Source organism: Papaver somniferum, chromosome 1 (genome assembly GCF_003573695.1).
Source record: "Papaver somniferum cultivar HN1 chromosome 1, ASM357369v1, whole genome shotgun sequence".
Taxonomy (NCBI): domain Eukaryota; kingdom Viridiplantae; phylum Streptophyta; class Magnoliopsida; order Ranunculales; family Papaveraceae; genus Papaver; species Papaver somniferum.
Genome location: NC_039358.1, coordinates 74,400,330 through 74,424,683, shown reverse-complemented (window position 1 = coordinate 74,424,683; position 24,354 = coordinate 74,400,330). Strand labels below are relative to the sequence as shown.

The window sequence follows — 24,354 nt, the reverse complement described above, 5'->3', positions numbered from 1 at the left end:
AGGCTGTTCTTCGGGAATATAAGACCGGATTATCAATTGGTTTCTGATTCACCTAGATTATTTATAATCAAAGACGAAACAGATTTAGGGTTTATCTGTGGGAGACAGATTTATCCCCTTTGATAGACTTTTCTGTGGGAGACAGATTTGTTTATTGTTAAGCCTGCGATTGTGTTCGTAGCTGTTAGAGCATAGCTCGGTCAACCTCGCATGCGTTGCTATCTCAAGCATGTTTGTCAATGTTAGTGATCAAAACTATAAGTCTTGATTTCTAGTCTATTATATCTAAGTCTTGGACTAGGTTATAAGGTGTAGTTGAGCTCAAGGACTTCATGGCGATTCATCAGACAAGAAGAAGAACTACTCAAGAAACCGGTGGAACTTCTCGACAAAAAGGTATGTGAAGACTTGACCTCATCTGTCACTCCAAAGTCTATATATTCTATCTCCTACTTCTTGAGACGAAAGTCATATGCTATATATATAGACTATGATCATACACAGTAGATATTTCGAGCTGAGTATATCTCGCTTATCTATATCTTGAAATATATGTTGGTAAGCGTTTCGCTTCGACCTTGTTTTTCTTTACCTAGTGACACACAAGTCATGTATGTTTCGATCATCTTGAAAATTGCTTTGACGAGAAATAGTGTAACAACTGTATAACGTCCTCTAAGAATGTTTTAATGATTGGAATGAGAGTTTAGATTACATAACCATAGTGGACATAAGTATGTTGTGGAAACATATATGTGCATAAGTCCCATGCTGGAAATCGGCTAGTAGCCAAGTCCGCGAACTACCGAAGTTCTCAAACCCGAGAATTTCTGTTGAGTTATCAAACTGTATTGTGCTAACCAAGTCCGCGAAACCAGTCCGCGAACCAGCGAAGCTCCCGAACCCGAGAATTTCTGCTGGAGTTTGAAAACTCTTTCCAGTACTTCATGTACGTGAACCTAGTCTGCGAACTTGTATTGGTTATATATCTAAAGATGATTTCTGAACTTAACTCATAAAGACTAAGGAATGTTTCTGCAAACCGTGGGTATAAAGTTCATGAACCGATTCATGTGAAACGAATCATCTTTGCTTCAATTGTATCTTGTGTAGTACATGAGATTTCCTTGCAATTGAAGAACTCTCTAACTAGTTCATGTGAGTCATTTGAATTAGTTATGGTGAAGAATAAAGTGGTCGATATGAAATGTTCAAATGACTAAACTTTTGGTTGACTATTATTGAACCAACAATGCACACGTTTGGGTACGGTTTACAAACCTAGAAGCGTGCAGTTCATTTGTGTATAACAAGCTAAGATTTCGATCTAACAGTTGAGATATATTAGCTTGAATCTAAATCAGGTTTTCATCTAATGGTGGATAGCGTTTTCTTTGTGAGAAACGCGAAACCCGATTTGAAAGACTATATAAGGGGACATCTAGCAACTCTACAAACTAATCCCCGCACGTCCCTGTGATACTAGTTTGTAAGCTAGAGTTGATTCTCCTTTAACCCTATGGTTTTCTTTTCTCAAACTGGGTTAACTGTTAGAGCATTGCTCGGTCAACCTCGCATGCGTTGCTATCTCAAGCATGTTTGTCAATGTTAGTGATCAAAACTATAAGTCTTGATTTCTAGTCTATTATATCTAAGTCTTGGACTAGGTTAGAAGGTGTAGTTGAGCTCAAGGAATTCATTTCGATTCATCAGACAAGAAGAAGAACTACTCAAGAAACCGGTGGAACTTCTCGACAAAAAGGTATGTGAAGACTTGAACTCATCTGTCACTCCAAAGTCTATCTATTCTATCTCCTACTTCTTGAGACGAAAGTCGTATGCTATATATATAGACTATGATCATACAGAGTAGATATTTCGAGCTGAGTATATCTCACTTATCTATATCTTGAAATATATGTTGGTAAGCATTTCGCTTCGACCATGTTTTTCTTTACCTAGTGACACACAAGTCATGTATGTTTCGATCATCTTGAAAATTGCTTTGACGAGAAATAGTGTAACAACTGTATAACGTCCTCTAAGAATGTTTCAATGATTGGAATGAGAGTTTAGATTACATAACCATAGTGGACATAAGTATGTTGTGGAAACATATATGTGCATAAGTCCCATGCTGGAAATCGGCTAGTAGCCAAGTCCGCGAACTACCGAAGTTCTCAAACCCGAGAATTTCTGTTGAGTTATCAAACTGTATTGTGCTAACCAAGTCCGCGAAACCAGTCCGCGAACCAGCGAAGCTCCCGAACCCGAGAATTTCTGCTGGAGTTTGAAAACTCTTTCCAGTACTTCATGTACGTGAACCTAGTCTGCGAACTTGTATTGGTTATATATCTAAAGATGATTTCTGAACTTAACTCATAAAGACTAAGGAATGCTTTTGCAAACCGTGGGTATAAAGTTCATGAACCGATTCATGTGAAACGAATCATCTTTGCTTCAATTGTATCTTGTGTAGTACATGAGATTTCCTTGCAATTGAAGAACTCTCTAACTAGTTCATGTGAGTCATTTGAATTAGTTATGGTGAAGAATAAAGTGGTCGATATGAAATGTTCAAATGACTAAACTTTTGGTTGACTATTATTGAACCAACAATGCACACGTTTGGGTACGGTTTACAAACCTAGAAGCGTGCAGTTCATTTGTGTATAACAAGCTAAGATTTCGATCTAACAGTTGAGATATATTAGCTTGAATCTAAATCAGGTTTTCATCTAATGGTGGATAGCGTTTTCTTTGTGAGAAACGCGAAACCCGATTTGAAAGACTATATAAGGGGACATCTAGCAACTCTACAAACTAATCCCCGCACGTCCCTGTGATACTAGTTTGTAATCTAGAGTTGATTCTCCTTTAACCCTATGGTTTTCTTTTCTCAAACTGGGTTAACTGTTAGAGCATTGCTCGGTCAACCTCGCATGCGTTGCTATCTCAAGCATGTTTGTCAATGTTAGTGATCAAAACTATAAGTCTTGATTTCTAGTCTATTATATCTAAGTCTTGGACTAGGTTAGAAGGTGTAGTTGAGCTCAAGGACTTCATGTCGATTCATCAGACAAGAAGAAGAACTACTAAAGAAACCGGTGGAACTTCTCGACAAAAAGGTATGTGAAGACTTGAACTCATCTGTCACTCCAAAGTCTATCTATTCTATCTCCTACTTCTTGAGACGAAAGTCGTATGCTATATATATAGACTATGATCATACAGAGTAGATATTTCGAGCTGAGTATATCTCACTTATCTATATCTTGAAATATATGTTGGTAAGCATTTCGCTTCGACCATGTTTTTCTTTACCTAGTGACACACAAGTCATGTATGTTTCGATCATCTTGAAAATTGCTTTGACGAGAAATAGTGTAACAACTGTATAACGTCCTCTAAGAATGTTTCAATAATTGGAATGAGAGTTTAGATTACATAACCATAGTGGACATAAGTATGTTGTGGAAACATATATGTGCATAAGTCCCATGCTGGAAATCGGCTAGTAGCCAAGTACGCGAACTCAGTCCGTGAACTACCGAAGTTCTCAAACCCGAGAATTTCTGCTGAGTTATCAAACTGTGTTGTGTGAACCAAGTCCGGGAACCCAGTCCTCGAACCAGCGAATCTATCGAACCCGAGAATTTCTGCTAGAGTTTGAAAACTCTTTCCAGTACTTCATGTCCGCGAACCTAGTCTGCGAACTTGTATAGGTTATATATCTAAAGACGATTTTTGAACTTAACTCATAAAGACTAAGGAATGCTTTTGCAAACCGTGGCTATAAAGTTCATGAACCGATTCATTTGAAACGAATCATCTTTGTTTCAATTGTATCTTGTGTAGTACATGAGATTTCCTTGCAATTGAACAACTCTCTAACTAGTTCATGTGAGTCATTTGAATTAGTTATGGTCAAGAATAAAATGGTTGGTACGAAATGTTAAAATGACTAACCTTTTGGTTGACTATTATTGAACCAACAATGCACACGTTTGGGTACGGTTTACAAACCTAGAAGCGTGCAGTTCATTTGTGTATGACAAGATAAGATTTCGATCTAACGGTTGAGATATATTAGCTTGAATCTAAATCAGGTTTTCATCTAATGGTGGATAGCGTTTGCTTTGTGAGAAACGCGAAACCCTGATTTGAAAGACTATATAAGGGGACATCTAGCAACTCTACAAACTAATCCCCGCACGTCCGTGTGATACTAGTTTGTAAGATAGAGTTGATTCTTCTTTAACCCTCTGGTTTTCTTTTCTCAAACTGGGTTAACTGTTAGAGCATTGCTCGGTCAACCTCGTATGCGTTGCTATCTCAAGAATGTTTGTTAATGTTAGTGATCAAAACTATAAGTCTTGATTTCTAGTCTATTATACCTAAGTCTCGGACTAGGTTAGAAGGTGTAGTTGAGCTCAAGGACTTCATAGCGATTCATCAGACAAGAAGAAGAACTACTCAAGAAACCGGTGGAACTTCTCGACAAAAAGGTATGTGAAGACTTGAAATCATCTGTCACTCCAAAGTCTATCTATTTTATTTCCTACTTCTTGAGATGAAAGTCATATGCTATATATATAGACTATAATCATACACAGTACATATTTCGAGCTGAGTATATCTCGCTTATCTATATCTCGAAATGTGTGTTGGTAAAGCGTTTCGCTTCGACCATAGTTTTATTTACCTAGTGACGAAAGTCATGAATGTTTCAATCATTTTGAAAATTGCTTTGACGAGAAATAGTGTAACAACTGTATAACGTCCTCTAAGAATGTTTCAATTATTGGAATAAGAGTTTAGATTACATAACCATGGATTCTTTGAACTGAAGTTATCCAACTTTGTTGATCAAGAGAAACCGGTAGGATTGTGGAATTGGCTTGCCAAGTCCGCGAACTGGCGGAAGTTCTCATCTCGAGAATTTCTGCTGGGATTTCCAATATAACTCATTTGCTGATAAGTCAGCGATCTCAGTCCTGAACTGGCGGAAGTTCTCGACCGAGAATTTCTGCTGAGTTTGGAAAACTCAACCGATTGTAGTTAAGTCCGCGAACTTGTTTGTGAGTTTAAGTGGTTATGATCTAAAGATGATTTCTGAACATAGATGTTAAATTATCAAGTAATGCTTTATGCAAACCGTGGATACAATGTTCATGAACCGATTCAATCGAATCGAATCATATTTGTTTCAATTGTGTCTTGTGTAGTTACATAAGATCTCATACCAATTGAACGACTCTTTAACTAGTTCATGTGAGCCATTTGAACTAGTTATGGTGAAGGAGAAAATGGTTGGTATGAAACACTCATATGGTTAACCTTTGGTTACTGTATTGAACCAATATACGCGTACACGTTTGGGCACGGTTTTCACAAACCCAGTAAACGTGTATGGTATTGTGTGTGACAATCTAAAGATTTCGATCTAACGGTTGAGAGATATTAGCTTGAATCTAAATTAGGTTTTCATCTAACGGTGGATATGGATTGCTTAGTAACTAAGGCAAAACCCTGATTTGAAGACTATATATAGGGGACATCTAGCAATGGGAAAAACTAACACCCACACGTTTGTGTGCTACTAGTGCGCTCGCTAGAGTCGATCTCCATTAACTCTTGAGTTTCTTCTCTAAACTTGAGTTAACGACTTAAAGACTTCATTGGGATTGTGAAGGAAGACCGATACTACTTTATCATAGTTGTGTGATGTGATCTTGAATCTTCTATCGTACGAGTACAATCTTTGATTGGCTTGAGATCGTGAGAGTTCTCCGATAGGCAAGATAAAGTAATCACAAACATCTTCATCTCTCTCTTTGTGATTCCTCGACAAACCGCCTGTGTAGTCAGGAAGGATTGTTGAGTAGGTGATTGATCAATCTAGGTTGTTCTTCGGGAATATAAGACCGGATTATCAATTGGTTTCTGATTCACCTAGGTTTTATAATCGAAAACCGAAACAGAATTAGGGTTTATCTGTGGGAGACAGATTTATCCTCTTTGATAGACTTTTTGTGTTCGTAGCAACTCTTAGTTGTGGGTGAGATCAGCTAAGGGAATCAAGTGCACAGCATCCTGCTGGGATCAGAGGCGTAGGAGCATAACTGTACCTTGTATCAGTGGGAGATTGATAGGGGTTCAACTATAGGCCAGTCCGAAGTTAGTTTGTAGTAGGCTAGTGTTTGTAGCGGCTTAATACAGTGTGTGTTCAATCTGGACTAGGTCCCAGGGTTTTTCTGCATTTGCGGTTTCCTCGTTAACAAAATCTCTTGTGTCTGTGTTATTTCAATTTCCGCATTATATTGTTTTATCTTTATAATTGAAATAATACAGGTTGTGTGTTAGATCTAACCAATTGGAAATCCAACCTTTGGTTGTTAATTGATATTGATTGATCCTTGGATATTGGTCTTTGGTACCGTCCAAGTTTATCTCTCTTTAATCAAAGACTCGCAGTTTGCTTGAGTAATATTAAATTGAGAGATAGAGATATTAACTCCTTGAGATACTTTTATCTAGATTGAGTCTGATTATCTAGTTGATTCTCTAGTAAAGTATTTTGGAGTTAGTCCGTACATATTGCTAAACGAATAATTGGGTGGTGTTGTTAGACCCCCGGTTTTTCATTAACGACTTAAAGACTTCATTGGGAGTGAAACCAGACCGATACTACTTTTATCGTAGTTGTGTGATCTGATCTTGCATCTTCTATCGTCCGAGTATAATTAGATTGATTGGATTGAGATCGTGAGAGTTCTCCGATAGGCAAGATATAAAAGTAATCACAAAAATCTTCGTCTCATCGTTTGTGATTCCACGATGTCTTGTTTCGCTACCATACGATTAAGATTGTTGTGAGGTGATTGATTAATCTAGGCTGTTCTTCGGGAATATAAGACCGGATTATAAATTGGTTTCTGTTCACCTTGATTATATATCAAAAGACGAAACAAAAACTTTAGGGTTTTTCTATGGGAGACAGATTTATCCTTTAATAGACTTTTCTGTGGGAGACAGATTTCTTTATTGTTAAAGCCTGCGATTTTGGGTCATAGCAACTCTTAGTTGTGGGTGAGATCAGCTAAGGGAATCAAGTGCGTAGTATCCTACTGGGATCAGAGGCGTAGGGGTGCAACTGTACCTTGGATCAGTGGGAGGCTGATTGGGGTTCAACTACATTTCAGTCCGAAGTTAGCTTGGAGTAGGCTAGTGTCTGTAGCGGCTTAAGGTCCCGGGGTTTTTCTGCATTTGCGGTTTCCTCGTTAACAAAACTTCTGGTGTCTGTGTTATTTCTTTTCCGCATTATATTTGTTTATATAATATAAATAATACAGTTTGTGCGTTAGATCAATCAATTGGATAGTCCGACCTTACGGTTGTTGATTGATATTGATTGATCCTTGGATATTGGTCTTTGGTACCATCCAAGTCTATCTCTCTTTAATCGAGACTCGCAGTTTGCTTGAATAAGATTCAATTGAGAGATTGAGATATAAACTCTTTGATATATCTTTTTATTGATTGAGTCTGACTGTCTAGTTGATTCTCATAAAAAGTATATTGGAGTTTGTCCATACAGATTGGTAAGTGAAATATTGGGTGTGGTTGTTAGTCTCGCGCTTTTTCAAAATCTATATCACACAGAAAAGTCTACGGTAATACATAAATCTGTCTCCCACAGAAATACCTACAAGTTTTGTTCCGTCTTTTGATAAATCAAGGTGAACATGAACTAATTGATAACCCATACTTATATTCCCGAAGAACATCCTAGAATTATCAATCACCTCACAATAATTTTAATCGACACGGCGAAAGAAGATATCGTAGAATCACAAACGATGAGACAAAGATGTTTGTGACTAATTTTATATCTTGCCTATCGGAGATATCAATCTCAAGCCAATCGTTGCGATTGTACTCGTACGATAGAATATGCAAGATCAGATCACACAACTACGAGAAAGTAGTATCGGTCTGGCTTCACAATCCCAATGAAGTCTTTAAGTCGTTAACCTGGTTTTTAAGAAGAAACCTAAGGTTAAAGGAGAATTGACTCTAGAAAATACAACTAGTATCACACGTAAGTTGTGGGGATTAGGTTTCCAAGTTGCTAGAATTCTCTCTTATATAGTCTTTCAAATCAGGGTTTGCAATCAATGTTAGCTTGGTAACAAAGCACTCAATATTCACCGTTAGATGAAAATCTGATTAGATTCAGGCTATTATCTTTTCAACCGTTGGATCAAAAACTTAGCTTGTTACACACAAATGAAATGCACGATTTTAGGTTTGTGTAACCGTACCCAAACATGTACATTTGTTAGTTCAACAATATTTAATCAAATGGTTAGCCATATGATCACTTTCATATCAACCATATTCTTCTTCACTATAACTAATTCAAATGACTCAAATGAACTAGTTAGAGAGTTGTTCAATTGCTTAGATCTTATAGAAGTATACAAGACACAATCGAAGCAAAAACGATTTGATTCACTCGAATCAATTCATGAACTTTATAGCCACGGTTTGCAATTTGCATTCCTTAATATAAATATAAGTTCACAAACAATCGTCTTTAGATATAACCAACCCAAGTTCGCGAACTTAGTTCGCGGACTTAAGTTCCCGGAAGGAGTTCACAAACTCCAGCAGATATTCTCGGGATGAAAACCTCCGCCAGTTCGCGGACTGAGTTCACAGATCTTGTTCCGGTTTTCCTGATCAACAAAGTACGCTTACTTTGGTTCAAGGAATAAGGACTTGTACATATATGTATTGCCACACAATGCTTATATCCAACAATGGTTATATAATCTAAACTCTCATTTCAATCATTGAAACATTCTTGGAGGACGTTATATAGTTGTTATTCACAAACCATTTTTCGTCAAAGTCATTTTCAAAGTGATTGAAACATAACATGACTTTCGTCACTAGGTAAAGATGAACTTGGCCAAAGCGAAAGCTTACCATCACATATTTCGAGAAATAGATAGGCGAGATAAACTCGGCTCGAAATAGCAAATGTGTATAATCAAAGTCTATATAGCAAAACGAATTTTGTCTCAAGATAGGAGATAGAGTAGATAGACTTTTGAGTGATAGATAAGTTCAAGTCTCCACATACCTTTTAGTCGATGAAGTTCCACCAGTTCCTTGAGTAGTTCTTCGTCTTGTATGATGATCGCCAAGGAGTTCTTGATCTCAAATACACTTTATATCCTACTCCGAGACTTAGCTATAGTAGACTAGAAATCAAGACTTATAGTTTTGATCACTAACATTGACAAACATGCTGGAGATAGCAACGCATGCGAGTTCGACTGAGCAGTGCTCTAACACTACTCTTGAGACAATAGTCGTATAAGTATGATAGTTTTCATACATACATATTTGCTATTTCGAGTCGAGTTTACTCGCCTATCTTTTTCTCGAAATATGTGTTGATAAGCTTTCGCTTTAACCATTTTCATCTTTATGCGTGAAGAAAGCCATGATGACGTTTCAATCTTGAAAATAGCTTTGATGACGATAGTCGTGAATAACGATTGTTATAACATTATAGAAGAATGTTTCAATGATTGAAATGTATAATTGAGATTACCATCTACGGATGTAAGCATATATAGTGTGTTCGCACATTAGTGTATAAATCCATGTACCGGAAACCAAGTGCACGCATATGTGTGCATGCAGTATTGGTGAAGGGGACAGGTTGAGTTTGTAGTTTGCAAACTAGTAAACCAGTCACCTTAGGTACGCGTACTCGCGGAAGTTTTCAAACCGAAAATTTCTGCTGAGTTCGTAAACTCAAATCCGGTAGCTAAGGTATGCATACCCGTACGCGTACCCAAGCTGGTTATTTCTCAAGTCGGTAGTTCATGAACTTAAAACAATAAATTATAAGGAATGCAATCCCGTGGGTATATTTTTCATGAATTGATTCAAATGGATCAAACCGATTTTGTTTCAATTGTGTCTATGAATAAAGACCTAAGAAATTGAACAACTCTTCAACTAGTTCTTATGAGTCATTTGGACTAGTTATGAGAAAGATGAATACGGTTAGTATGAAAGTGCTCATATGGCTAACCATTGGTTAACTATTTGTGAACCAACTAAGTCTACACGTTTAGGTATGGTTACTCAAACCTAAATGAATACATTTCATTTGTGTGTGACAAGTTAAGTTTCGATCTAACGGATGAAGGATATTAGCTTGGTTGAATCAGGTTTTTCATATAACGGTGAATATTCACTACACCAAATTCAGGATATAGCAACTCAGATTCGCAAAAGAATGTAGCTGTTGCGAATTGTTGTTGCAAACTTTTTGCAACAGCCCTCCCCTCTTGCAAATTTCGCAACTGCTTCAATTCTGTTTCTACTCGCAACTATATGATTTCAAGCATGCCAAAATCGCGTGTGCCAGGAAACAATTTTTTTACCATTGCTTCACGCATGCCAATTTCGTGTGTGCCTACACGGGTTTATCCTGCCTTATCCTCAAACGGATCGAAGAGATTTTCATTCTCTTATTTTCTCTCTTTCTTTTTTCTTCCCTATTCTTCTTCTCCTCCTCTCTGTCGATTTCATCTTCAGTGGTTTGAGCTTGAGTATCTCGAGTTTAGTTCATGTAAAGCTTGTAGTTGTTGAATTGAGGATGCAGGTGATGATGATGCTGTCGATTGGGTGTTGGAAGAAGCAGAAAGTTGGGTTTGAGAAATAATCGAGTTACGGTTTCAATTGAGGTTCAAAGAAGAATTAGAAGATAAATATGATGGTTTAGGGGATTGAATAAGATGGTTTTATCATGGATTAGAATATGAAGTTGAAGATTGGTTTGAATTTGATATTTAGGGTTTCTGCAATTGGCTTTGATTATGTGTGAAATTGAAGTTGTTTTTGAAATTAAAGTTGATGAATTATAACTGATGAAGAGCTAGGGTTTGATTATCGTATTAAGAAGATGATGGAGTTATCAGTGATGGTGATTCAGATGTTGAATCGAACTCAGGAGAAGAATAGAAAAGGTAATTTAGAGTTCTGTTATTTGAATCTGTTTTACTCAAATTTTGAGTATGAGTGTATGAATTTTGTTTGCGTTGTTTATTTTGAAGTGAAATTGATTTGTGTTGATTGATTCTGGATGGGTTTTAATTAGAATTCAGATAGAGATGTTGCGTGAGGTTGAGTTAGAGCTTCCTTATGGAATCAAGTGTTACAGGTTAGGTTAGTAATTCAGTTGAAGATGAATTAGGATTTCAGCTATCTTGAAAGATAAGAAGAGATGTGCATATGTTTTTAAGATTTGAGTTTGAGAAGATAGAAATTGAGTATTGAATTGATTATGATATAGAGCGGTGGATTGTAGCTTAGATTTGTGTTTTGATTCAGGGATAAGGAAATGGTGGTGTTGTTAGAATTCTGAGTTTGTATCTAAGAAATTGATGTAGCCTTGCAGGATGTTGATACAACTTGGGGACGAACTCCAACTGGTGGTGATGAACTGAGAATGAGATGAGTGTAGATGAACCTGATTCTAGGGTTATTAGTTAGTGTCATGGAGTTAGAGATGGTGATGTTAGTGATCAGATGTGGAGTTAGTGGTGCATTAAGAATGAAATGAAGTTGGAGTTGCAGGACCATGAAGTGTCACTCTCTCAGACCAGATCTGCAGAAGAAGAAAAATCCTGCCATTGAAACCAGAGCAGGTAATGATGTTGTTTCTTTGTTTGAATCAATTAATGATGTTATTTATTCGTGTATTTTGGTAAATTGATTGTTAGATTTTCGTTTTTAAGCTTGTTGATGTTTTTTTTATGCTTTTTTCTGCAGTTGGAGGCACCAATCTGGAATTTTAGGTCATATTTCACAAGTATGTTCATGGAACTGGTAGTTGGATGATATGAAAGCAAATGACCTGAAAGTATAAACCTTGTGTCCACTTTGCTGATATGAGAGCTACAGGTACACTTCCTATATATGTTTACAAATAGTTTATGTTTTTCCTTCACTGAAATTTGAGATGAGAATGCTGTGAAATAACTAAAAAGAGTTGGGATCTTGTTGGATATAATCCTTGCATTAGTTAATCATCATCGATATGGCAGGAGTATTACTTGAAAAACCTTAGACCTTGATATATTTTGTGTTAATCACGTTTCCGAGAATTTGTAAAACTATACACCCAGGCTGGTCACCTTTCATTACACCATCTTGATTCATGAAATTACTTTGTGTCTTGACATTACCTTTGTAGGCCTGTCATTTCACCAATGAATTCCAGACTGTTGGTAGTTATAATTTGCGATTGTGTATTTTGATAGAGTTCTATATCTACTGTGATAATTTTCAACCTAGGAATCTGGCATGTACTGGATCATCCATCTTGATACTGATGACTTAATACATCCAGCATGTGCCAGTGAGTACTCTTTGAGACAATTGCTCTTGGATTTGGATATTGATACATTTGGTTGTGTATTTTTCAGATGTTGAGAAGATTCTCTTAAAACAAAGAAGCAGCAATATGAAGTAGATTAAGGTTTGAAACCTATAACTCATGTTTGAACATTTTTTTTTTCCATCCATATTAAAAGTGAAGTTTATATACTTAAAAGAGGTAGGATCTTGAAAGCTCTTGTCGTCCTTTCTCCAGTTCAAGTCTGACGCGGGAGCCTTGGTGCGCACTAAAGGAAAGTAGGAAAGCAGCATTTTTGGGTGGGGTGTTGGTGCCGATGACATGTGGTTGTGCTTGTAGATGAGGCATATGCCTAAGGTACTTCATCCCCTATTAAAATGCATTTTAATCCTTAAGAAATTGGTGCTGGTAGTGGTCAAGGCTTACCCCGATATACAGAATTAGATGATGATTATCTTTTATTTTACTGATGAAGAAAGCGTTAACTGAAGCCAATGATGCAAAAACTGGAGGAAGTAAGCTTTTTGGGTCTGGGCAGTATTAAGATGCCTTGTTGTTAAGTGTATGAGCTTGCGTTACAGGTTGTTACATGTCATGGAAGTAGAGCTGCTTGCTTCTCAAATTCGGTACGAGTATATAACATGATGTTTATTATTCAACTTAAGCCACGTGATAAATGACCTGAACTATATTTCTTACGCCTTCTTTAAGTCTTGCTACACTGTATGGTCTGAACTATGTACTTCAACGTGTAATTCCGACTGTGGTTTTCTTTTCATGTATCATGGTGTTCTTCGTCTGGTCATAATTCCTTTTATCATTTGATCTTGAAGTTGAAACATGATATTCACAGCGTAAATATGAGGAGACTATTAAGGAATTCGACAAATCTTTGGAGTTAAATCCTGCATATATGAAAGATCTGATTAGAGAGTGGAGGCTCACGAAAAGCTTCAACACTTTGAAGAAGCTATGCTAGGTCTGAAATGTTAATAAGTTTTCTCTAGATATAGTTTTGCACTAATCAACTTATGATTTTTATTTACTATTTTTTCTTTTCTTTCAGACGTGAAGAAAACTGTGGACTTGGGTCCTTCAAATAATCAAGCTAGAAGATCCATTGTACGCTTGGAGCCCTTAGCTGCAGAAAAGCGGGAAAAGATGAAAGAGGAGATGATTACTGGAACTGGCAGCTTACAGGTAAGAATTGCATGTTGATGTTTTTGTATTTTTGAAGGATAATTTACTTAATTGCATATGATGCAAGGATTCAGTTGTTTAACTATAATGCAAATTGTGTGCGCAACAGTATACCTAGAGATTTCAGTATGACTTGAATTGTAATTTGATTTTTGTTTTTCATTTGACAATAATTAGGCTGGCGCAATCATAGCTTTGAGATTTAGTGGGGACTTCAGATTATAGTGTTGAATCAGTACCAAGTGTTCAAGGAAACTACACTATTGCAACTCGAAGCCAAAATGGAAGCCGCATCAGAAGAACCAGTTCGCAAGTAGGAGTTTCTTATATTCTTCGTAAATGTACGTCTCTTCTCTTACTTTTGAAACTAAACTAAGTTAAGAGTATTGATTGAAATCTAGAGGAAATGTAGTTACAAATGATAAGCATAATTGTTTCCTTCCCTTTCTTTTGTAAAGTGCGGTTGATGTTTAAACATGTATCACTGGATATATCAATATTGGAATTTGATTGATTGATTGAATCACAAGCATTACAGTGTTTATGGAGTAGCTGCAGGATAAAATTGAAATGGGGTGAAAAGATTGACTAGGTCAACGATGACCGACCTTTTCTTTTGTTGTTGCAAAAATTTAGCAACAGCTACCTCTGTTGCGAACTTTTTGCCGCAAAATTTTGGATCAGTCTTCGTTGACTTAGTCAAGATTTTGCAACTAACAGTAAAATTTTTGTCACTGCTACACAGCTCTTGCGAGTCAAATAGTTTCTGTTGCGAAAATTGTTGCGACCAAAAATTCGCAACAGCTACATTTTCGTTGCGAAAATTTGTTACACCACGTTTTGCCACAGCTGACTGCAGTTGCGAGCCCGATTCGCAAAAGCGAGAGGCAGTTGCTAATGTCTATTTTTGGTGTAGTGATTGCATGCTTTATTGCCAAGGTAACTTAGATTGCAAACCCTAATTTGAAAACTATATAAAGGATCTAGCAATTGGAAAAACTAATCCCCACACCTCCTGTGTGATACTAGTTGGTTTTGCTAGAGTCAATTCTCCTTTAACCTTAGGTTTCTTCTCGAGACCCTGTAGGTTAACGACTGAAAGACTTCATCGGGATTGTGAAGCCAGACGAAACTACTTCTCTTGTAGTTGAGCGATCTGATCTTGCCATTTTCTATCGTACGAGTTCAATTGAATAATTGACTTGAGATTATATCTCCGATAGGGCAAGATAAAAAGAAATCACAAACATCTTCGTCTCATCGTTTGTGATTCCAAAATATCTAGTTTCGCTGTCATACAATTTAGATTATTGTGAGGTGGTTGATAATTCTAGGCTGTTCTTCGGGAATATAAGTCCGGGTTATCAATTAGTTCATGTTCACCTTGATTTATCAAAAGACGGAACAAAACTCATAGGTTTATCTGTGGGAGACATATTTATCTATTATCATAGACTTTTCTGTGTGATACATATTTTTTTATTAAAGTCTTCGACTTTGGGTCTTAGCAACTCTTAGTTGTGGGTGAGATCATCTAAGGGAATCAAGTGCGTAGTATCCTCCTGGGATCAGAGACGTAAGGAGCGCAACTGTACCTTGAATCAGTGTGAGATTGATTAGGGTTCAACTACAGTCCAGACCGAAGTTAGTTTTTAGTAGGCTAGTGTCTGTAGCGGCTTAATACAGTGTGGTGTTCAATCTGGACCAAGTCCCGGGGTTTTTCTGCATTTGTGGTTTCCTCGTTAACAAAACTTCTGGTGTCTGTGTTATTTCTATTCCGCGTTATATTTTGTTATATAATTGAAATATCACAGGTTGTGCGTTAAGATCAATCAATTAATATCCAACCTTTGGTTGTTGATTTAAATAGATTGACACTTGGATATTGGTCTTTGGTACCATCCAAGTTATCTCTCCTGTATTTGATAAAGACTCGCGATTTCTATTTGCTTGGTTATATATCAAATCGAGAGATCGGGATATTAACTACTTGATATACTTTTTATTAAGATTGAATCTGATTGTCTAGTCAATTCTCTTAAAAGTATATTAGAGTTACTCCATACAGATTGCTAATCGAAATATTGGGTGTGGTTGTTGTACCCCCCGCATTTTCAGTTATGCCAACCAACATCAACTCTATTCATTCTCCACATGTTATCGGTTTCTTTGTTCCTCCAAAAAATTATCTTGAATGCGCATCCACACTTCTTTGACTTTGTCTTGTACACCCTAGTCGTCTTCTTATCATGCACATAACCCTTTTCCGGATATTTATGGTTATACCAGCTTCAGTTAAATGAGCAATGACAGTTTGGTTGTTCTGTTTTTTTCTTTTTGACTTTGAGGAGGGGTGTAATCAGGTTTGGAAGCCCATTAACTTGAGCTTTCTTGACACTTGACATGAGCTTTGTTGACATTTGTTTCGCAAGGTAAACCATGCAATTCTAATCTCATAGCGTGATTATATTAAAGTTGTTTTAATAAATCAACTATGAAATGACCTACTAGGCTCCTAGTACCTGATGGGTGTTGTAGGCTCAACAAATTAATAATCTTAATTCCACAAAATTAACTGGTAATATAATGGAAGTAAGGATCGTTCCCACGAAGAGCAATGAGTTTTAGTTGTCAAAGTGTCACAAAGGGGGGTTTTGTTTTAGGTTGTGAACAAAATAAATAATCAGAGCAAATAAAATTGTATTGTAATCAATAGAAAGAGATCTGATCGAGGAATCCTTCTTCGTTAGTAAACCGTCAATGAGTTATTATAATTTCCTACTCGTCGTTAATCATAAATTATCACCAGGCGTGGAATAACAGCTAGCTCATTGTTGTTCCCTAAATTCCTTTTATCACTGAGTACAGAAGCTCTCCAATACCAGATCCTATTCGCCTAACCACCTAGTAGTAGATCACTCAAGGTGTAATTTGGTCGAATGCTTTATCTTTTGTGAATTTATAGGTTGATCCTAATAGTTAGACTCTTTGCTCAAGGTCCACTTTTTAGTGTTGTTTATACCCACAATCACTCCACAGAATCCCTATGTAAGGTTTCGTGTTCTCTACTTATGTAAAGGTTATTTGACGATTACTTATCTTCTAACTCAATACTAGCAATAGATTGAATCAACAAATCAATTTAGTTGGCCACCTAAAAAATCTCTCAATCAATCATAAATATACATTATAGTATAAACAAACGATAATCATATGCAGAACTTCAAAGTAGATTAATATAATAACTCAAATCTTATTTACAACTTAGAATTCATCCTCAATCAATAGGTGTTTAGTTACTCATGGATGTAGAAACATCCATGTTATACATAAGAGAAAAGTTTAGATATATCGTAACGATTAAAGAACTGCTCTGAAACCCTAGCTTTCGATCCATGTGATATTTATCCTCTCCAAGCTTATAATTTCGTGATCCCTTGATGATGTTTCATTCATGACCTAATACCTCCTTTTATAGGTTTACATTGCTTGGCCTTCACGTATTTAGTTCGGTTCAAGAACCCGACCCAAAAATATGAAATAACAACCCCAAACGTGAGCTTAGCCCTTCCAAGGTATGAATTCACGTTTTCCGACTAGCTAAGTACGCGTACTCAGTCCGCGAACTTCAAATTCCAGCAGAAATTTTCGGAATTAAAGTATCGTACTCATCCGCATACTTTGATGTCTTCGGTATTCAATAAAAGCTTGTTTTGGCCACAACTTCTTCATCTGAACTCAGAATGACCTCATTCTTTTTTCATTATTTTTTTATCTTTCAATTCTATTCAAGATGATGATGATAAATCCTTAATTTGAATGAGTTAAGATCGGTCTTTGGCCCTTCTCTTGATTTTGAGCGTTTTGCTCCTTTTCGTCTCACTTCTTCCACTTCTTTTGGACTTGGGCACTTGGATACTTGGAATACTTATCTTCCCATATCTTTTCAGTACTTTGTATCTCCTTTTTGGATGACTCACCTAATAGAGGCAAATAATAGCAAACAAGAGTAATAATACGAAAATATGCAAGAATAATAGCTAAAACAAGTATGGAATGGACACTAAAATCATATGAATTATGCACTTATCAAATTCTCCCACACTGAGCTTTTGCTAGTCCTCGAGAAAACTAAATAAAACTAATCTTAAATACAACAACTCCATGTCGTCGAGAAAACGGTTACACTTAGCATGTATAACAAGCCATTAAACCCCTAGGTGTCCCTAGTGGACGAGTTATAGTCTCGTGAGGGCTTACAATAGGTATACCCACAAAACCTACTCCAATTTCTTTCCTTGGAAGAACCACTAAGGATATACACAAAGAAAAAAACCCAAGTACTTAGCTTGCATATGCTCTTTAGCTGCAAACATCCCACATACATTCCAATCATCACACACAAGCAATTACTTATGCGTGATATTCAATCTGATTGCAAAACTCTACTAAGATAGTCATCATACTTTTTGAAACGTTTGCCCACAACACTAGCATATTGAAATCACATGGATAGATAAGAAAATGGAAATATAAAAGTGAAATGTGCAAATGTTGACTTAAGTGAAAGATGTTACCCACAATACTTGTATGAATGTCGTCAAAGGATTCTTATTTATAGCGTAATAGTTGAGAGAATCATCCATTTAACTTGACCACATGATTAGATACACTAAGCGCATGTTTCCTTTCAGAAAGTATGTGATAGTTTCCTTGGATCCTGCGCTCCACGCTTTCTTAGGCGACGGAGACAGGGGAACCGTTTCACATATACTGCTATCTAAGCGTCAAGAACCTCATCAAGACCTTGGGGTGAGGCGAGAAATCGATCTGTCTTGATTGGATACACGTCTTTATGGGCTGCTAGGGTTTGTAGCACAAAGGTAATAAATCAAATTTCATATACGTTAAATTCATTTTGTTATGTATTACTAATTTTACAACCATTTTTTTTTGTTCCGGGATAAAGCGGTCCCTAAACTAAAGCACCAACAAGCAAGGTTTTGGTCGTTGGACAAGGAGCATGCAGATGTGATAGCTTTGGTAAAAGCTTCGGGGTTATGGTCTGGAATCGAGGCTTTGCAGAAGACATATGATGTTGTAACAGTTTGTGGTTTTAGAGAAAGATTTTGGCCCGAAACAAGGACTTTTCACCTCCCATTCGGCGAGATGACTATCACTCCGGATGACGGAAAGCAAATCACTGGTCTAGCTTTGGAAGGAAAGGATGTGTTTGAGGGTTTCAACGATTATATGCCTTTTGATGGGCTTTGTGCCTTGGCGAAGAACTGTCTTGGGTGGGGTAAAAATGAAGCAGAAGAAGAGTTTGAGATAGGGTATGGAGCACCGACTAGAGCTAAAAGGAAATTTAGTGCACCGGGCAAATTAAGTGAAGCAGTTAATATGTTAAGGAAGATTAATTTGGTTCGTCTGAAGGAAAAGTTTGGGGATTCTGATACCAAGACCAGGAGTGGATTGGTGGTGATGGACGCAGAAAGAGATAGACATACGGCTATAGCTTACTTGTTGCATGCTCTTGGGACCGTCTTTTTCCCCGATTTCTCAGGAAATAAGGTAAATGATTGTTATTTGCAGTGGTTGAAGACTCTCAGTCTTGATCCGTAAACAAATGAGGCACCTAGGTACTCATGGGCCACCGCCCTCCTTGCTGATGTGTTGGTCTGTCTTTGCAAAGCTTCTAGATGGAATGAAACACAAATTACGAGATGTGTTGCTCTTATCCAGGTATCTTCTTGTTTTAATATAAAGAATGTTTGTTTATTTTACTTTTATATATTGACGTACTCGTGTCTTATTAACAATAAAAAAAAAAATCGACGTAGTCATGGGCTTACGAACATTTTAAAAGCTTGAGGCCTACTCGGGATACAAAATGGCCTCTAGAAAAACCTACAGGAGGAAGATACCCCTTTGGAGGGACCCAACACAAGGATAAAGAGGCGGAAATGAAGGAGATGAGGAAAAAGTTTGATGCTTTGACAATCGAAGATGTGGCTTTTGATCCATATTTGAAGCTTGATGAGGATTGAGAAGATGAAGTTGGTGATAGAGTATTTTCCGATGTGGCGACCTATACAGGACCTTTGTTTCATGCAAATGGGTTCGTCATTTTAGATCCTCGTAGAACGCTCCGCCAAATCGGGTATTGTCCAGAAAATTGTACCTGAAGAAACTCCTTTTAAACTGAGCATAACCACCTCCCAATTTAAGGACAAAGATGTCAAATTGAACTATGAAAATGCACCGTCGATCGAGCATTGGAATGCTTGTTCCCAAGAAGTAAACCAAATGAGTAGAAGACTCTTTGAAGCTTCTCATGGGACTTCCGAAGCGGATGCGAATTACATGGAATGGTATCGAGAGTGGGCTCATCCTTATGTGGAAAATTTGGATCCGGAGGCGCAGGGACATTTCAAGAATGCATAGAAAGAGATTTCAAAATCAAAGGCATCAATGAATGAAGAAGATGGTGGTACGTACACTACTAATTATGTTTGTATATGTTGTTTAATTATCTATGAATAATTATGTTTAATTATCTATGTATATATTGTTTGTATATGTACACTACTAATTATGTTTAATTATCTATGAATAATTAGAGTATGTGTGTTTGATATGAAAAAATAGGTCAAACGAGTTAATTGGGTGGCCAATGACATCACCCGTATGATTAATTTGGGTGAGGAGTTAACTGTAGATGAACTAAGATTAATGCGGAATCGAGTTAGAGGCATAATTATCCCTGAGAAAGGAGGTTTATATCCTGATGAAGCGGAACGACCAAGGAGAACTAAAAGTTTTAGGTCTCCTTCTTCTAGCGACGACTCGGACACTCCCCCTCATGAACAAGTTCAATATAAGGAAGATCGAGGTGGTCGAGGTGCAAAAGGTGGCCATACTGGAACAAGTGCAAAATTTAGTCGTGCTGGAACAGGTGCAAAAGGTATCCGTGCTGGAACAAGTGCTCAAGGTGGACATGGTGGAGGTAAAAAGACTCCAATTCAAGGGTGGCATCGGTCGAGGTAAAAAATATAGAGTTATAGAACAAGTTGTGGAACCTGAGCAACAAGACGATTTGGATGAGTTTATGCGCACTTCGGAGGAGGGATCAAGTGAAAGTGAATGACTATTTACTCACTTTTTATTATACTACTTCATGGATCTTTTATTATCTAAGACTTTGTCTACTTACTATTTTTGTTGTTTGGTTATGGATTTGGATGGATGAATTTTTATAACTTTGCATTTATGAATGAATCTTAGTCTTTCCAGTTGTCTAATCTAAGAAAACTGAGGAAAAAAATCAAGTACAACCAATTTTTTGTGCACTTTCGGCTAGGTCGATCCTTCACATAACCTAGCCGAAAGTGCATATAATTCTTGTTAAATAACTTGTACAAAATTTCGTTTGGAAAGTCTCGGCCGTTATACTAATACGGCTAGGAAAACGAACTGTAGCCATGTTACGGTCAGGAAATACCCATCCGTGTATTGCACTGAAGACTCAAAAATTAAATGAGTCTTGGTTATGGATACATTTTCGCGCCGTGTATCTTTTCCGCGGTTAGAACTCATAACCGTAATTCTGACATAAATTTGCAACTCTGATTTACGGCTTGGTTGACGTTTGAAGTTCCTGACCGTAAATATTTATACAGTGGGGATTTCTTAGTCGTATGTGTTAGAGCAAAACTCGGTCAATCTTGCATGCGTTGCTATCTCAAGCATGTTTGTCAATATTAGTGATCACGTTGCTATCTCAAGCATGATTGTCAATGTTAGTGATCAAAACTATAAGTCTTGATTTCTAGTCCATTATAGCTAAGTCTCGGACTAGGTTAGAAGGTGTAGTTGAGCCCAAGGACTTCATGGCGATTCATCAGACAAGAAGAAGAACTACTCAAGAAACCGGTGGAACTTCTCGACAAAAAGGTATGTGAAGACTTGAACTCATCTGTCACTCCAAAGTCTATCTATTCTATCTCCTACTTCTTGAGACAAAAGTCGTATGCTATATATATAGACTATGATCATACACAGTAGATATTTAGATCCGAGTATATCACTCTTATCTATATTTCAAAATGTGTGTTGGTAAAGCGTTTCACTTCGACCATTGCTTTCTTTACCTAGTGACGAAAGTCATGAACGTTTCAATCGCTTTGAAAATTGCTTTGACGAGAAATAGTGTAACAACTATATAACGTCCTCTAAGAATGTTTCAATGATTGAAATAAGAGTTTAGATCACATAACCATGGATTCCTTGAACCGAAGTTGTCCAACTTTGTTGATCAAGAGAAATCGGTAGGATTGTGGAATTGGCTTGCCAAGTCCGCGAACCCAGTCCGTGAACTGGCGGAAGTTCTCGACCGAGAATTTCTGCTGAGTTTTGGAAAACTCAACCGATGAACTTAAGTCCGCGAACTTGTTTGTGAGATTAAGTGGTTATGATCTAAAGATGATTTGTGAACAGAGATATTAAATTATCAAGGAATGCTTTATGCAAACCGTGGCTATAATTTTCATGAACTGATTCAATCGAATCGAATCATATTTGTTTCAATTGTGTCTTGTGTAGTTACATAAGATCTCATAGCAATTGAACGACTCTTTAACTAGTTCGTGTGAGCCATATGAACTAGTTATGGTGAAGGAGAAAATGGTTGGTATGAAACACTCATACGGTTAACCTTTGGTTATTGTATTGAACCAACATACACGTACACGTTTGGGCACGGTTTTTCATAAACCCAGTAAATGTGTATGGTATTGTGTATGACAAGCTAAAGATTTTGATCTAACGGTTGAGAGATATTAGCTTGAATCTAAATCAGGTTTCATCTAACGGTGGATATGGTTTGTTTAGTACCTAAGGTAAAACCCTGATTTGAAGACTATATATAGGAGACATCTAGCAAGGGGAAAAAGTAATCCCCACACGTATGTGTGCTACTAGTGCTCTCGCTAGAGTCGATCTCCATTAACTCTTGAGTTTCTTCTCTAAACTCGAGTTAACGACTTAAAGACTTCATTGGGATTGTGAAGCCATACCGACACTACTTTTATCGTAGTTGTGTGATTTGATCTTGCATCTTCTATCGTACGAGTACAATCTTTGATTGGCTTGAGATCGTTAGAGTTCTCCGATAGGAAAGATAAAGTAATCACAAACATCTTCGTCTCTCTATTTGTGATTCCTCAACAAACCGCCTGTGTAGTCAGGAAGGATTGTTTGAGTAGGTTATTGATTAATCTAGGTTGTTCTTCGGGAATATAAGACCGGATTATCAATTGGTTTCTGATTCACCTAGATTATTTATAATCAAAGACGAAACAGATTTAGGGTTTATCTGTGGGAGAAGAATTTATCCTCTTCGATAGACTTTTCTGTGGGAGACATATTTTTTTATTGTTAAGCCTGCAATTGTGTTCATAGCAACTCTTAGTTGTGGGTGAGATCATCTAAGGGATTCAAGTGCGCAGCATCCTGCTGGGATCAGAGGCGTAGGAGCATAACTGTACCTTGTATCAGTGGGAGATTGATAGGGGTTCAACTATAGGTTAGTCCGAAGTTAGCTTGTAGTAGGCTAGTGTCTGTAGCGGATTAATGCAGTGTGTGTTCAATCTGGACTAGGTCCCGGGGTTTTTCTGCATTTGCGGTTTCCTCGTTAACAAAATATCTGGTGTCTGTGTTATTTCTTTTCCGCATTATATTTGTTTATATAATAGAAATAATACAGGTTGTGCGTTGAAGCTTAATCAATTACAGATCCAATCTTGTGATTGTTGATTTCATTGATTAACACTTGGACATTGGTCTTTGGTACCGTCCAAGTTTATCTCTCTCTAATCAAGACTCGCATTTTGCTTGAGTAAGAATTAGATTGAGAGATAGAGATAATAACTCCTCGAGACACTATATTCTAGATTGAGTCTAACTGTCTAGTTGATTCTCTAGTAGAGTGCTTCGGAGTTTGTCCATACAGATTGCTAAACGAAATATTGGGTGGTGTTGTTAGACCCCCGCTATTTCAATTGGTATCAGAGCAGGCAAACACTTTTAAGACCTTATAAGTCTGTGTTTGTAAGCGATCTGACTCTATGGAAAGTAGTGATATCTCAATAAATGCACCACCAGATCCAGGGATTTCAGAATTCTCTTCCATGACTGATTTAATAAAATTTATAGAAGAAATTCTATCTAAACCTCCACCAGGTTTGAAATCCCTTGAAGTGTTTTCAGGGCTTGAAAAGAAGCTTGAGGGTTTATCTCTTGATGTTAAGTTATACCTCCAGAAAGAGCAAGAATCTCTTGACAGGCTAAATCAAGTTATGATGAATAATATTCATGTTGAGGTTGATATTGATTTACTAATCAGTGAGAGCAATGCTCCTCCTCTGTGTAATCCAATTAGTTGTGATAAACTAAACGAATTACAAGAGGAGTTTAAATCTCAGTCATCTGAGTGTATCACCTCAAAGCATGAATCGATTCATTGCTCAATTCCTGACACTTCCTATCAAGATAGTAGTATTGTCTTATTTTATGAAAAATCTAGAACGTCTCTTTCAATCAAAGGAGTTTCCCTTTGCAGTACTAAAAACTATCTCCAAAAACTGTTTTTTATAAGTTGGAAAACAAGAAATCATAAATACAAATCTTTTTGGGTTCTCTTG

At 37.1% G+C, this 24,354-nt stretch overlaps 1 long non-coding RNA gene across 4 annotated transcripts; it reads left to right on the top strand.

Annotated features, from left to right (window-relative positions):
• The first annotated feature begins 10,580 nt into the window (after nucleotides 1-10,580).
• On the top strand, nucleotides 10,581-14,174 carry LOC113290914. Of its 4 annotated transcripts, none has more exons than XR_003331606.1 (9): nucleotides 10,581-11,060; nucleotides 11,492-11,741; nucleotides 11,866-11,997; nucleotides 12,522-12,574; nucleotides 12,689-12,808; nucleotides 12,927-13,077; nucleotides 13,305-13,430; nucleotides 13,518-13,651; nucleotides 13,829-14,174. It is a non-coding gene; the product is annotated as an uncharacterized LOC113290914 (long non-coding RNA). The 4 variants fall into 4 exon arrangements; XR_003331605.1 differs by having other exon boundaries at nucleotides 11,192-11,741; XR_003331604.1 differs by having other exon boundaries at nucleotides 10,581-11,741.
• The last annotated feature ends 10,180 nt before the right edge of the window (nucleotides 14,175-24,354 follow it).